Consider the following 15,756-nt stretch of genomic DNA (forward strand, 5'->3'; position numbering starts at 1 on the left):
CTTCCAGATGCACTCCGGGAAAAGTCGTGACTATTTTCAATTGCAGCATTTCCTGTTGACAAAATTGTATACACCGTAGATTTCTACATTGTGAAAAGGCAGCGCTGCTATCACACATTTTTTTCTTTTTTTTCGGATGTTGAAAGCATTCTCCCTTTGATTAAATCCTTTCCCTTACACCACCACGAAGGTTGTAATTCATTCACCAACCTGGCAAGGAGTGTATGCCTGTCTTTAACTGGTGAAAATCTTCAGGTTGGGAAAGGTTCAGTGAGGAGTTTTTAAAAATCGACGTGTTGAAGGGAAGCCCCTCTTTGAACCACCAAGTCTGCACCACATGCATGCAATTTACTCCTGCAAAATATCGCAAAACATAGGGTAATACTACACAGATGTAGATAGAGGAGTACATTGATATATCCCTTCAGGTTCACCTTTGGTGAATGCCTCACACGTGTAGATCCAGACTCGTGTGCACCTAACACAATTCTACATGAGCAAATGCGTGTGTGAATTGGGCCCAGGTTGCTTAGTTTGGGTTTGGTTCCAATGCCCCCCTTGTGGGTAACTTAACTTGAAATTGGAAAACATGCCATGAAATGGTGGAATGGGGCATATCACCAAGCAATAGCGATAATTATCGCTATTGCTTGGTTAGAGACAAACATTTACCGCTGAGCTGCGGCGATTTTTATCGCAGATAATCCTTGGTATTACCAAGGTTTATCGCAAATGCGATAAAAATCGGCCGCAATGCATGAATATCGCTGAAAAGTCAGCGATATTCATGCATTACCGAGCTAATGCTCTTAGCCATGTTATCCACCTCCCATTGGATAACATGGCTAAGAACTGCTCAGGGCAGGTGTTAGCTTTTGGAGATATTCGCGCTTAGCGCAAATATCTCCAAAAGTTGGTAATAGGAGATAGCGATGTTAGCGACTGTTTCCAGTCGCTAACATCTTGACACGCCCACCTTGCATGTCATTAGTGATAAATATCACTGATATGCAAAGTGGGGCCCAGGATGGTCGTTATCTCCTACTACCTGTCGCTAACTGGTGTTAGCGACAGCTACGTAATAGGGAAATAATTTTATCTCCGCTTTCTTGGCTTTTAAAGGTTGTATACCCCTTATGGGATATAATGAATTACAGATAAACCTATCTGCACCTATATTTCTTACTGCATTTATTTTTTCTTTTCCCCTAGGGCAGTTCAATTGTATTTAGGGCCAGTACATCCATGTCAGAAAAGGGTAGCATTAGCAGCATCAGTTTCCCTTTGCTTGCCTTCAGCACGGTCGCTCAGTTCATGTAGACTGCTCAGTGATTCTGGTGATTCCCAAGTGCATGTCAGTGTGATCAGCCTCTTCATACTCTTGATTATTGACAATGCTGCTTGCATCATCAGCATACACACACCACACTCCTGACAATGATGCAGTTTTTCAGTGACAAACTGTACATATCTTTGTGGACTATCACCATGACATTAATAGTAAGCAACACAATTCTGCCATTGCACACTAGACTGTGGTAACAGGATGTCAAGTTTGGATTCCTTAATAGTTCCACTATAATTATGAATAATGTCAAGGCCATATCTTTCTTTAAACCAGACAAATTAGGAGACTATTGAATTACATTGAGGCATAGCAACACTCCAGCCAGAACAAGATGCTACTTGGCAAAGTTACTGTGCTTAGGCTATCTACTCTGCACAATCTAGAACAGCCCCAACCAACAAGCCGAACTTGAGATGTTCAAATAGGGAGGAACTGCATCCAGTGGTTTAAGTCTCATGAGAGACAGCAACACATCGTGTTCCACTCCTGACAACACCTAGCACTGAATGTGCCCACTTGAACAATCTGCAACTCTTACCTAGTGGTAACACAGGGATAGTAAAGTAGAAAGTTATGAACCACCCAGGGCTACCACCCTGTGAACCCTGTGATATACTTTAACGATGAATATTTATTAATAGGTATGCAATGTCTACTTTTGGGGATTGTTTAAAGTTTTAATGTCTGTAAATTTATTGCATATGCATTTTTATGGTCTATTATGACCAAAATAAAGTATATGAATGGAATGGACACATTTTTCAGTACTCTTCATAATCTAGTCTGTTATCTATGTCTCTTGCCAGCCCATCCCTGAGCCTTGAAATATGTGATTGCAAGGTAACCCCTTCCCAAATTATACATTTCTAAGTATTTGTTGCATACTACTCCTACTCTATCATCTTTTTTAGTGTATGACATCAATGTTGAGACTAGCATACTATTTTGTACCCTCCTATAACCATAGGGGGTACTCTTAAGTCCTGTTGTAGAGTCTATCAAATGCAGCTTGACCCTAAGTTCTCTCAAGCAAACATCACCCCAATGCAGTGAATTCCCTTCCCTTGCTGTATTAATTCCTCCATCTCTGACTTTGCTACTTGGTCCCTGTGCCCCCAGGAAACATGAATTGGCATGAAGAGAGCCTGGTTTGCAGTTTAAAGTTGACTAAATGAGTCAACTATTTATTATAGTTTCTCGACCTCTTATCTCCCATACCTTTCAAGAATCCTACGGGGCAGATCTACAAGAAAGTACCGCAGTGCGGTACTGCAAGCCCTTTGGATGCGCCACTCTGCAGCACTTTCAAAGCACAGGATTGAGACATATTTACAACAATATGTTGTATTACTGTGCTCTCGCCTGCGCTGGCGGACAAACAGCTGCCATGCACCGGCGCAGGCACACTTGCCCCATGGTGCAAGGATGTCTGCGTCCTGGGGAAATTGTTTTTGCGCAGGAAGGGGGGGGGGGAATGAAACATTTCTCCTCGTTGCACCTCGCTACGCCCACCTCTAGGGGGTCCTAGCATTCTGACACCTTTCCAGGTTTACAATTTCTGGTAAATCTGGAAATGTCTCAGGTTCCATGGGTGTTGCGTGGGAACACCCGCAGCAACACCCCTTCCACGCAAACTGCTGCATGTAAAGGGGCCGTATTTACAAGGACAGGGAAAGTCACGCAGGGTGGCTTTTCCTGTCCTTGTAAATATGGGGCAGTGAAATGCCCTGCTGGTACGTCATGAAAAGTGACGCACTGGTGGCGCAAGGGGCTTGTAAATCTACCCCAACCTCATTATTCACTCCTGATAGTAGTATGTTGCCATAACCCCCACCCTGAGGAGTCGCAGAGATGTTGTAACATATTTATTTATTACCCGCTTATCTCACAGTATACCCCTTTCTGTCAGGGAGGGTTTGGGGCATATACCACCAACTTTAGTTCCAGTTTCTAAAAAGTTGCTCCTTCTAACATCGTGACTTCATAGTCTACCATAATAAATCTATTTGCAGTGTCTCCATGATTGTGAGTGGCATGTCACATTATAATAAAAGGAAGAAAGTCCTATATTACCTTAAAACTGAAAAATGTGGATGTATCACTTATTCTGGAGATTAACCTGTCCATTAGCAAATCAGAAAAATTGGACACTGCATGCGTAATGTCTTGGAGTGAGGTGTTCAAGCCGACTTTGGGGTTATGGGACAGCGTAGCTGTGAATCAAGGGCTTACATCATTTCCATAATTGTTATTTCCTTTAGTGAATAAATATAATATTATTCCAGTCATTAATGAAAACAGTTATGCAAATGGACAAGGTGTAAAAGATTAGGAGAGAGACTTGACATGACAAGTATCAAGGCTTTTAAAATCTCATAAAGATTATGGATTGAAAGCTGTCACTACTATCAAAGTCAGTACTGGGTGTTAGATCGATCAATAAGGCCTCTGACTAAACTTGAGAAATAGCTGGTTAATAAGCAATGGGATAAAAATGATTTTTGAGAACTACAAATTCCTAACAGAAAAAAACGGCAGGAGAAAGAATAATGGAGACTGAAAGTGGCAGAGAGTTCAGTGAAGAAAAATGGGAGGATATCTACAGCTTTGTTGGTATTTCAGATAGAAGCCCCACAGGGAAAGAGGCCATGACAAAGTTAGTGTTTTATTGATGATTGAGACAAGCATTGATCAGAATGTGGTAGCGCCAAAAACTACAGTCTTACTGGAGTGAATTGCATGATGACATAGATGACATTTTCACTCCATTCACTGAGTGGCACTCAAGCAAAACATTGCATCACAATTTGGAAAAGTGAGAGTAGAGGATATTAGAGACTACCAATGAAACATCTTGGATCTTTTGTGTATAGAAACATTTACAATATCTTCAGAGTGGGCATTGGAGGGTTTTGAGACAGACGAGTCAACAACCCTGTCATATGGCTTTCGAATTCAGATAGCTCCAGTGCCCAAAGTATCTTGAAGTCTTAAGAATTGTTTCACCCACCAAATCATAGATGCCTCAATCATTGGAGGGTACAGGACCAGATAGATCATGGACTTAGTAAGAAAGTATATAATACCTTTATTGACAGATGGAACGTGGGAAGGCTTAGCTGGGCCCGTATGAGGATTGGAGGGGTGGAGCAAAGAAAGGGATATTCTTGTTGTTACTAATACTGAATTTCAAGTTCAGTACCTGTTGTATGTAGCTCTCACCAAACAATAGTTTTATGCAAAGATATGCACAACAGCGGATTCAACTATAATGAAAAGAAATATCTAAATTATTCATATAAAGGAAACTGGGCCATAATGTGAGGTTCATAATGTGAAAATTAGGAGTAGAACAAAGGCATAAAGCTGCGTGTTTAGAAAAATGATAGATGAAGTGGGAGGTCAAAATTGGGAATTATATGAGAATGTGACTATTGAAAGCGATGAGCAACAGAAGGTGCCACCACAGCTGTGAAATCACCCACACTCAGTTATTCATAAACAGAGGGGGCTACAATTTGTTCTCAGGTTGATTGACCTCATTTGTCATTCAGGTTGTAAGAAACAATAGACACAGTATAAAGCAGAAATAAGAATTGAAAGTTGAGGCCAAGCATATGCTTCAAATACTATGAATGTATTATTTAGCCAGAAAACAAAAAATAATAAAGAAACAGAAAGGAACATCAATCAGGGTAAAAGTAAAGTTAACAATTCAAAATGGTTGCCATGCCATTAGTGTATGTTCTTATAACCCAATAATGTCTATGGGTGTATATTAATGCAAAGAAAATGAGTAGGGTTGGTGGACGTGATGCAACCTTGAAAATGTTCATTGATGAGGAGGTGGGGTATGAAATTCTTGATTGTGTGCAGTAGAGGGACAACCATGTAACAAGATAAATGTAAATTGATACTTGTATGCGCACTACTCACCCACAAGGGTCTCAAGGCGCTAGTACGAATACCGCTGTGGAACCCATCCTGTCTTTCCCTGTGAGGCGTCCACTCCTGGGCACCCCCAAGGTGGAGGCCAGGCATCCTTAGCGTTGTGGGGGTCGTTTGGAGATTAAGCAAGCTATTGCCCAGAGTTGCAGAGTGGGACTCCATGATTGGAATAGGCACCAAGGTGAGAATTATGAGGTCCGTGGAATTTTGAGCCCAAGACCCGCCGAGGCGGGGAATTGAACCCTGGTCCCGGGCTAGACCTTTGCATCAGGGTCTGCCGCTCTAATCAGTGAGCCACACCGTCTTTCTCAGTCTTTCTTGCAGAATAAGGTTCTCACAATTTGGAGCTGATGAAAGACTGGTCTTATGAAGTCTACAGGCTGTTTTCATGCTAGCATTGAGCACTCCCATTGAAGATGCCTGTATGGCTCGAGCTCACCTTCCACCACAAAAAAGGCAATGCAGTTCCATAATTATTAATCCATGGCTTCTAATGGTCCCAGACATAAAGGAGGAGCTCAATGAGCAGACAGACTGTTATTTTACCGAAAATCAAGGATCCGTAGACTCAGCACAGACCATCTGGGAAGCTTCCAAAGTGGTGCTGAAAGGGCATGCTCTGGCATTAAAGATAGGTTATATCTGACAACATAACGAGCAAATACTACAATTAGAGAGTTAGCTCCAGCAACTAGAGACACAAAATAACTCCTCCCCCAGCGAGACCACCACACACCGCTTAACCATTAAACAACTAGAGTATAAAACTCTAGTGCGAGAAAAAGCCAGGGCGAAACTACTCTATACACATCACATGGTGTACGAACTTGGAAACAGAGCAGGGAAAATGCTTGCCTGGCTAGAGAGAAGGGAACAAGGGGATCGGTGGGTACCTGCACCATCCGTTAACAATAATATACGGGTCTCCGACCCCCAAGAAATAGCTGAGGCATTTGCGGGATATCTGAAGACGGTGTATACATCATCCACCACCTATATGTCTGATGACGCACTGCAGCTGTTGGCGGATATAAATTTGTCCTCATTGTCCGAGACAGACAGAACCGAGTTGGACACCGAAATAGCGGATGGTGAAATTTGCAAAGCCATATTTAGCGTCCAATCAGGGAAAGCATTGGTGACCAACGAATTTCAATTGAGTTCCTAAAATCAATGGCCTTACCCCACCTTAAGCACCCCACCTTAAGCACATGTATATGGTAAGTTTGGAGAAGGAAATTCTGCTTGAAGATAAAAGATTGACTTCCATAGTGGTGATCCGTAAACCCGGGAAGCCAGCGGATAGTTGTAGCTCTTACAGGCCAATCTCCTTGATAAATGCAGAGGCTAAAATTCTAGCAAAATTGTTAGCGTCCCATCTCAATACTGTTCACCCTTCACTGTTTCACGCAGATCAGTCAGGCTTTGTGCCTGGACGGAACATGGCACTGAATATTTACCAGGTACACAATGTTCGGGCACGTCAGCAATGTATAGAAGAGGATGCCGTAATTCTGTCATTGGATGCCTCCATGGCATTCGATTCTATAGAGTGGGCATGTCTCTTTGATGTATCGGACCGCATGGGGTTTGACCCGCGGTTCAAAAATTGGGTCAGACTGCTTTACACTGAGTTGTGGGGTAAGGTGAGGGTGAATAACCGCACGTCACGGATGTTTGAGCTGCACAGAGGGACCAGACAGGGCTGCCCCTTGTCCCTCCTACTTTTCGCCTTAGTACTAGAACCGCTGCCATCATGGGTGAGATGGGATGTGGCTCAGTCAATGCTCTTTGTTCTTTATGGCCCCACACCTAGGCTACCCCGGGGATGTGAAATTGAGGTGGTCTGTGAGGGATTCCGGTATTTGGGGATCTTCATTACTCCCAACCCTAAAACCGTTTATGACAAGAACTTAGCAGTCCCCTTAAATAGACTTCGTGAAGATGTTAAACATTGGAGGTCGCTGCCACTGTCACTATTAGGTCGAGCGGCCCTATTTAAAATGCTAGCTCTGCCACAATTCCTTTACTCGCTTCAGAACTGCACATACCATGTCCCAGCCTTCTATTTTAATAGCGTTGAGGCGGAGGTCCGAACACTGTTGTGGGATGGAGGTACACCACGAATAGCTTTAGGGAAATTGACAAAGGGGTGGTACGACAGGGGGATCACACCCCCAGATATACAGCTCTATTATTGGGCATCACAATTGGTGGCGCTTAAACAATGGCGGTATGGCACCCGATGAACCCAGCATACAGGCTAAAAAAATATCAGTCGGGACGAGAGGGTTATCTTGGGGCCATATACACCAAGCCCTACAAATGGAGATCTGGGCCCTATGGCTCAAATGGTATCCATCTGGCATAAGGCAACCAAGCGGCTGGGCTGGACGGGAATGTTGACGAAAGCCACACCCTTGTGGTCCTCTCAACAGCTGGGGTTGCTTTGTCATCACCTAGGGTTTGACAAATGGGACACCATCGGACTCTCCACCATTGGCGATCTCCTACATAAGTGTAAGATCCTCACATTTAAAGAATTACAAGCAAAGCACGAACTAGCACACGGGAAGGTATTTCGGAATCTACAGATTTGCCATGTTCCTAAAACAGCACTCCCAGACCTGAAAATATATACCAGACTCTTTTCACTTAGAGGACCGTCTAGTATCAGAGCTTATCCCAGCCAAGGCCATTTCACTTACATATTGTAACTTATGCGACAACATACCAGACCCCTTCCACTCTCTAAGGAACCGTTGGCAGGCATATTTGGGGCATTTCGATGATGATGATTGGGAAATCCCATTGATGTCCCCAAGAGAGGCAGCCATAAATCATCGTTTTCGATTGATTCAATTAAAAGTTTTACATAGAACGTACCTCTCCGGGGTAACCCTAGCTAAAATAGGAACAAGGCAGGATGCACTCTGTCTGCCTGGGTGTAATCAAATGGCAACATTTATCATATTCTATTGGACTGCCCCCAGGTCCGACTCCAGTGGGAGAGGGCCACAGAGAAGCAACAAGATGCGCTTGGGAAGCAAATCACTATAACACCTCTAATGGGGATTTTGAACGTATTGTATGAAACTAACCTAACAGAAATAGAGCAACAACTATCCACCCTATTCTCACCCTATTCTCACCATCTACAATGGTGAGAAGGGCAATCGCTATGAAATGGGGAGCAGCAGATCAACCACTGACAATAGGATGGGTGGCTGAAATGGACAAGTGTAAGGTTGTTGAAAAAGAGGTCTACAAATCCAGGGACTTTCCTAAAAAGTGTGACAGAAAACGGGATGCCTGGTATGCATATCGAGGAGAATTATGTATTTCATCAACGGTAGAAATGGAACTGTCAAAAAAGGGGGACCGAAGGACTGTAATGATGGACTGAAACACTGTGCACTATAAATGTCGATTTATTACTGTTTTTATGGAATGGAATATATACTAATGCTCTACTGAATGTGACAAGTTTAAATTCAATAAAATTATGAATATAAAAAAAATATGCCTGAAAAAATGTAACATTTAGTGGAAGGCAAGGAACTACCAAAAGCGCTACCAGGCTGTTATTTTTTCGATCAACATTTATGTTTTCCTGGTTCATACCCTTGGAGGGGCTGGGCACTCAGTTAGTGGGGTCAAGACCTGGGCAATGACGTTCTAGTTTATTTGATAGAGTATCACAAGTTGCCCTCAGTAGTTGCTTCAGAATACGCCTATTCTTGAGTTTCATATTTGTAGAAGATCATTGTCTATGACCATTATCATCCGGCTCACAAAAATGAGGATGATGATACTCAAATGTCAACGTTTCTGAACTGGCGTTGTGAGACACACGGAGCAGGTGGTATCTATGCATAAAATGCTCAGTTTCCTAGTAAGTGCCTTGACTTCCATATAAATCATTAAAGGGAAGGCCCAGTATAACACAAACAGATGTAGAGAAAAATATGTAATTAAGAAAATAGCAAAAACATAGAGCATTACAAAATTTGCGTGCATGCTTCACATAAAGAAACGGGAACATGACTCAATTTCCTGAAATATGTTACTGCATTTCCTTGCACTAAGAATAAAATCATGGAACTGAAGGACATGATGACTGTTAAGGTGTGTACTCCATGGTGGAAGAGGGGGTAGAGTGGGATATTAAAGGGCTTGTGATTTATTTAGCTGGAGAGAAGTAAAGTATTTGTGAAATCTCCCGCAGAATTCTATAATCCCAGATCATCTATCTGACCAACTCATGGCATTGTGTTAAAGAAAAATCAAACACACAGAGGGTGACTGAAGAAATGTTTGCACTTTGTCGAATCACTGAAAATTGCTGATAATAACATTTACAAACCATCACTCATTTGCCTGCCGTGCCACCTTAGTTTGGACCAAGATATATGCAAATCAGTCTTGAACCAGCTCCAATAGGAACAGTCCAGCCTGAACCACCAGGCCATGTCCTTACTGAACCAGAACACAATCAACCCAAGATCAGTTTTGCCCTTATTGGGACTCGTCAGGTGGGTGTAGCTGATATCATACAGTGTGCATAGACTTTAATTAGTCAGTTGCTGGGAGTGTGGCTCGGTGTTCCAAGAATCAGCGGAGCTCAAGAGGCAACCCCTATCATCATGTTCACCTGCCATGGCCTGTGTAGTGCTATAAATCGCATTGCCAGGTCTGCCCCGTCATTGGCTGGAAGAGGCTTGGCTGGGCCAACCCTTTTTTTATTCTATATAAGCCTCATCAATAGAGGTGCACAAGGTGCTGGAGGACCCTACTAAAACCCTCTTCCCCGAGAAATCCCAAAACAACCCTGGATGGGTTCTTGCATAGAGCAATTAACATTGTCAACATGAAAATTGAGCTGGCAGAGTGTTGCTTATCACTTCCTCCCCCCTCCCCCCCCACTCCACCTTGCCATGTGTCTCAGGCCACTAAGGACGCCACTACCATTGGCCTAAGTCCTAATCTTGGTCAACAACCAAACAAGCAAACAGGGGAAGCAGGGCCAATAGCTTGTTCATCTAGGGCCCTGGTGAAAGCCTCATGGAACATATTCATGGAGGAGTCATTTTATCAACATCGCCAGAAGCCAAAACCAGGAGCAAAGTAGGTACAAGAAAGAGAAGTGATGGTTGAGCCATTTCTAAGAGGATTGGCTTGTCATCTTCCCTCATTTCTCTGCAGGAAAATATGGAAGAAAGGTTCATAATTAAGGACATAACAAATGCCAGTTGTAATAAAGTACTGGAGTTCTTGACTAATAAGCTTGTCCCCATTTTAGCTTGTTTGGGGCAGATTGAGAATGTAATATCCAAGTTGAGATCAGTTTTGTCTGCCCAGTTTCCAGAGGCTGTGCCATCGGGGGTTTCTTCTACAGGGCTGTATTGATTAGCTCTTTGCCTCATCAGTCTGAGCCTCTAGCTGCCCACCCCCAGCCCCCCCTCCCGCCCCCCCTGAATTTAGTCATTCCAACTAGGAACAGGTGTCATACTGCCCAAGAAGTAAGGGCAACAATTTCACAGGAAAATATGGGGGGTTGAGATTCTGAGAGGGATATAGGAAAAGTGAGTAGTCCCGATGCCCACACAGGTCATTCCTTTCCCCAGTTTCCACTGGAGTGTACCTCTTATGTGGTAGTTTCGAAGAACATATCGACCATTAACAAAAAAACAAGTAGAACATAATTGAGCACTGAAAAAAAAGTAGCCCTTTGGCTTGTATCTGGTAAGGGGTGGCTGCGTGACTTCTTAGGGGAGGTTATAATGGTCAGAAGGTCCACCTGGTTGGGTCCAGGTGTGAAGGAAGTGAGTGGGGACTGTGTAGTAGTTCATTTTAAGTCACCCTACACTGCCAGAGCGATATTGAGGTTTTTTTAATGCGCAGAATCCCCAAGCCTTTTTTAGGTATTACCTTTAGGTTACTTCTACAGGCCGGAGGTTCTTGCTGAGAGAAAAGCCAATGAACATCACCGTAGGGCTGTGAATTCAATCTACAATGTAGAAGTGAGGAACTCATTTGAAGCAATCACTTCTTTGCAAGAGCTGGAATGACTTTCTCCCTGAGTATTTGGAGGTTGAGTCATGTGAATGCATTCATAAAGGGGTGTGTGAGCCTAAAGATCTTTTGGTGCAGGTGTATCAGGGTGGCGTCTCCAAAGAAGGGTGTTTTTATGCACTCCGCTGGCTTAGGTCTCTCTACGATAAATAATGCAGGTATTGTCTTACTGCAGGAGACATGTACAATCAAGGACTTTGGTACAAACGGTTTTCAAACATAGCCATGCTGTTCCATCTTGTGAAGGCACAGCTAAGGGGGTCTTAGCAATTCTGTGCACTGTTAAATAAGCAGGTACTTAGAACAATCCTGAATAGGACCATCTATCAGCTGGTTGTGTTGCTGACCCCATACCGTTTTGATGTATTTTTGATCGACTTATACAATAATGTCTTTGACTCTCATATAACCTTCCTAGTCGTTGATTTAGAGAGTGACCGTAGTCTTTCCTGGATAGTCATAACAAAGAGGCACTGATTCTCTGGGGGAAATTTTAATGCGAGGCTTGGCATGAAAGCCAATCCCTTCTCTTGTGGCTTGGAGACATCGAAGGGGGAGGAGTATATACATTTCCAGCATGCACTATTTGGGGAGGCCATGAATAGATTTTTGACCTCCAGATTCCTGTTTTTCGCCAAATAATTCAATGTCCCGGGTGCCCCTCCCCTCGTTACTTTTAATAGTGAGCAAAAGCGTAGTGAGATCTACTACATCTCAGTGTCACAGGTTCTAGTCAAGCCAATACAAGACCATTATGTTTCAAAGTATTAGCGGCCACAACCCACTCACTCTAGTGTTGGACCTTACACTGACAGGGAAAAAGGGACATCAGGAGAACCTGGCACCCTCTTACTTGCGTAATGGGGGTGTCTGGATAAAATGGGAGAGGGTGGACAGGGATGCCTTTCTGAGTAAACGTGTGTTAGAACAGTGAGGCTGTTTTAGTACTTAGTACTTACCCGGGAGGAGGGGACACCAGAAAACCTCTCTAATGCTTTTTAAACTGTATGTTCTGCGGTGGACATGGAATTGAGACAGTCTAAAATCCCAAAGAACCGCCCCCTCCATAAGCTGGTTCGACCATGCCTGTACAATGGCCCACAAGAAACTGAAACTGGCTCTTTCTACTAGACAACACTCACAAATTGATTTAGTGAATGCCAGAAGAAGTTATAAATCTACCCTGGAAGCTAGGATATCTGTTCTAAGGGAAGAAACTTGGGAAGAGCTGTCAAGAGCCTACGTCTTGAAGAACACTGCACCCTTCTGGAAGGTTGTTAATCAGCCTTTTTTTTACAGGGTATGAGGAACCCTTCATAGATACTGTCATCTCACTGGAGGCATGGGTTGCCCCCTAAAATGGTATTTTTAATTCTGATAACAGAGCCCCTAATCAAGAAGATTGAAGAGACAGTTTACGGTAACCTGGAGCTGTATTCCAACCATTCCAATTCAATTGAAGTCAAGGATGTAATTGTCGCCCTTTGGCAGAGCGTGGCTGGGAAAGTGCTGGGCCCCAATTGTGTCCCCAGATCACGTAAAAGATAGTGTTGAGCACTGGACCATTACTTTGACAAACGATCTCAAAGCTTCCATTGTGGGCAACATCTTTAAGAAAGGGGACCATCATTATCCTTGCTGCTACTGACCTATTTCTTTCCTGGACAGCTCCCTCAAGACAATTGGTAGAATTTTAGCAAGTAAACTAGGGTATTGGCTGGAGGAAACCACATCCTTATCCAGAGTCTAATACAGGTTTTTTTTTATTGTCCTCATTGCCCATGTATACCAGAGATTCAACTCTTAGGTCCCATCTGAAATGAATGGAAACCACCCAGTCATCTTATATACCGGGACGGATCACTCTACACCTCGCCATCTTTACTCACCCTTCACCACCCTTGTGTGCTACCATCAGAGTACTTTGGCAATATGATATAGAGGCCTAATCATCATACTTTTTATAAGTGATTCAACCCAGTTCCCATATCTATTCCAGAAATAATTTTGCTTAGTTTTACAAACTCTGTCTAATGCATTTGTATGCTGTATTGAGGTCAATCATTCTATTTTCATCGGAGGAGTCACTTTCACCCAATTCCTACATATTTCCCTAAGGGCAAGTGATATAAGGAGGAAAATCAGTTTGTTTGTATTTTTTGTCAGTGATTCATAGTTAGCGGGAATCCCAAAAAAACATCAAAATGTTGCTTACTTGGAGCGTTTCTCCAAGTATTACAGAGATTGTATTACTCACTTCCAACCAAAAGTCTTGGATCGACGGGCATTCAAAAAACATATGGATATCATCGCCTGTCACTTTACCACATTTAGGACATTTTGGCACTGCTCCAATTTGGATAGTTTATATGGGGTCCAATAGACCCTGTGGAGACAAAAGAGGTGGCTCCGCCTTAAATTTGCGGGCCGTACTGAGGAATATAAAGTGTTACAAGACACTTGACATAAGTCGTTAGTCTGCTTTCCTGGCACGGTCATCTCCCACAGCTCTTTTGGCAGGTTGAAATCACCGTCTCTCAATTCCACTAACAGCCAATATCATTGTGCCACCTCTTTTTTCTGGTTTACTCTGGCTGCCAAACATGATTCCAGTTTGTTAGGCTGTCCTGCTCCAAGGCCCTCGGTGCGGCTCCAACTCAACATTTGAAGATATTTAAATCTTGATAGTTTCCCATTAGTTAATGCTTGGCCCTCTTCCCATGATATTAAAACACAGTTTTTCATCACCAGGCTCCCAATGAGTATTCCAGCTTCTTTTAGTGGCTGTCTTAGCCCATTCCGGGGATACTGGTGAATTAAAAATTGGCGCCAAACCGCTATAATAATTTATTTTTAATTCCCTTCTAACTTTGTACCAAGTTATAGCTAATCCCTGCAAAGTTTTTAGTCGAATCTTTTTAAAGTAGCGAGGGTCTCCGTATTTATGTATAAAGTCAAAATCTCCTCCTTTTACATCATTTAACATCGCTTTATAAATTTTTCCAGTTTCCGACACCTCTTGTGCTTTGAACAAACTTTTCCGTCCTTTTAACAGGAACACCCAGGCATAGTAAAATAAATCTGGTAGCCTCAATCCTCCTTTCTCATATTGTCGTCTAAGTTTCTTCCAGGAAATGTTATGTTATGTTATGTTATAGACATTTATTGGGCGCACAGCTGCCCCAGCAAAGGGGCGTCCTGGCGCCTGACAAGGAAACCAACACAACACAACTAAAAAGACAGCAGACTAAATAGGAACAGGCTTAAGAAAATAAAAAAGTCTTGATGGCCCTACGAAATGAAAAGAGATTAACAGACGCACGTATCTCTAAAGGAAGAGAGTTCCAAAGGGCCGCAGCCCGGACTCGAAAAGAGCGGCCTCCAGCTCGGCTAAGCTTGAGGGACAACTGCGAGATCCTGGCCTAAGGACCTCAAGGAACGGGCAGGGACATAAGGCGTCAAGATATTCGTAAGAATCGGGGCCGACGAGCCCTTAAAGATTTTGTAGGACAAACAGAGCACTTTAAACTGAATCCTCTGCTTGACAGGAAGCCAATGTAGAGACTTCAGAGTTTTGGCAGCGGAGCAAAACCTGGGCAGACCAACCACAGCTCTAGCTGCCGCGTTCTGCACCCGTTGGAGACGTGTAATTTCAGCTTGGTTCACCCCTACCAAAAGAGAACTGGCATAGTCCAGCACACTCCTTTAGAGGCCCATATAAAGCTGGTGATTTTAGTCTGGGTCTTTTTAAGCCACTCTTCCATAAAAGCCATCAGGATGTGTTGGAATAAAAAAGAATCAAGATCCGACTCAGCTGAATATCCAGTTGGTTCTTTTGGGAAGCTGAAGACAGTTCGTACCCACCCTTAAGCCCCTGATCTTGCTGCACTGAACTGAGAAGCAGTCCGCAACGAAAAGAAGCTCGAGGGAAGGGGGAAGTGGATAAAATAATAAAAGAGAGATAAACACAGCTCCTTAGCTTGCTTCAACTGGAGGTGTGCAGATAACTGGCTGATGAACGTAACAAAAACATAAATACAAACATAACATTACTGTTCTTTTCTATTGTGTCTTTGTTAGCTCTCTGAAACTAAGAATAGTCTCAACACATCATGATTCATCAAATACCTCTCTGATTCTGGTAGTTCTGTTCACCAGATTACACTGTCTTGCGAAGAAAGCGGTTTTCTGCCTTAAAACAAAACAACTGCACTTAGTATATATATATATATATATATATATATATATGAAACCAAAGCTCCTCCTCAGCGCGCTCTGCGCTCGCAGACACCGCTTCCACGCCAGCAAGAATGAGGAACGGACCAACAAAGTCAGCAAGATGTTTGTTTATTCCAACAGAACCAGCGACGCGTTTCGAGCAAAAG

This window comes from Lissotriton vulgaris, chromosome 9 (assembly GCF_964263255.1).
Source record: "Lissotriton vulgaris chromosome 9, aLisVul1.2, whole genome shotgun sequence".
Taxonomy (NCBI): Eukaryota; Metazoa; Chordata; class Amphibia; order Caudata; family Salamandridae; genus Lissotriton; species Lissotriton vulgaris.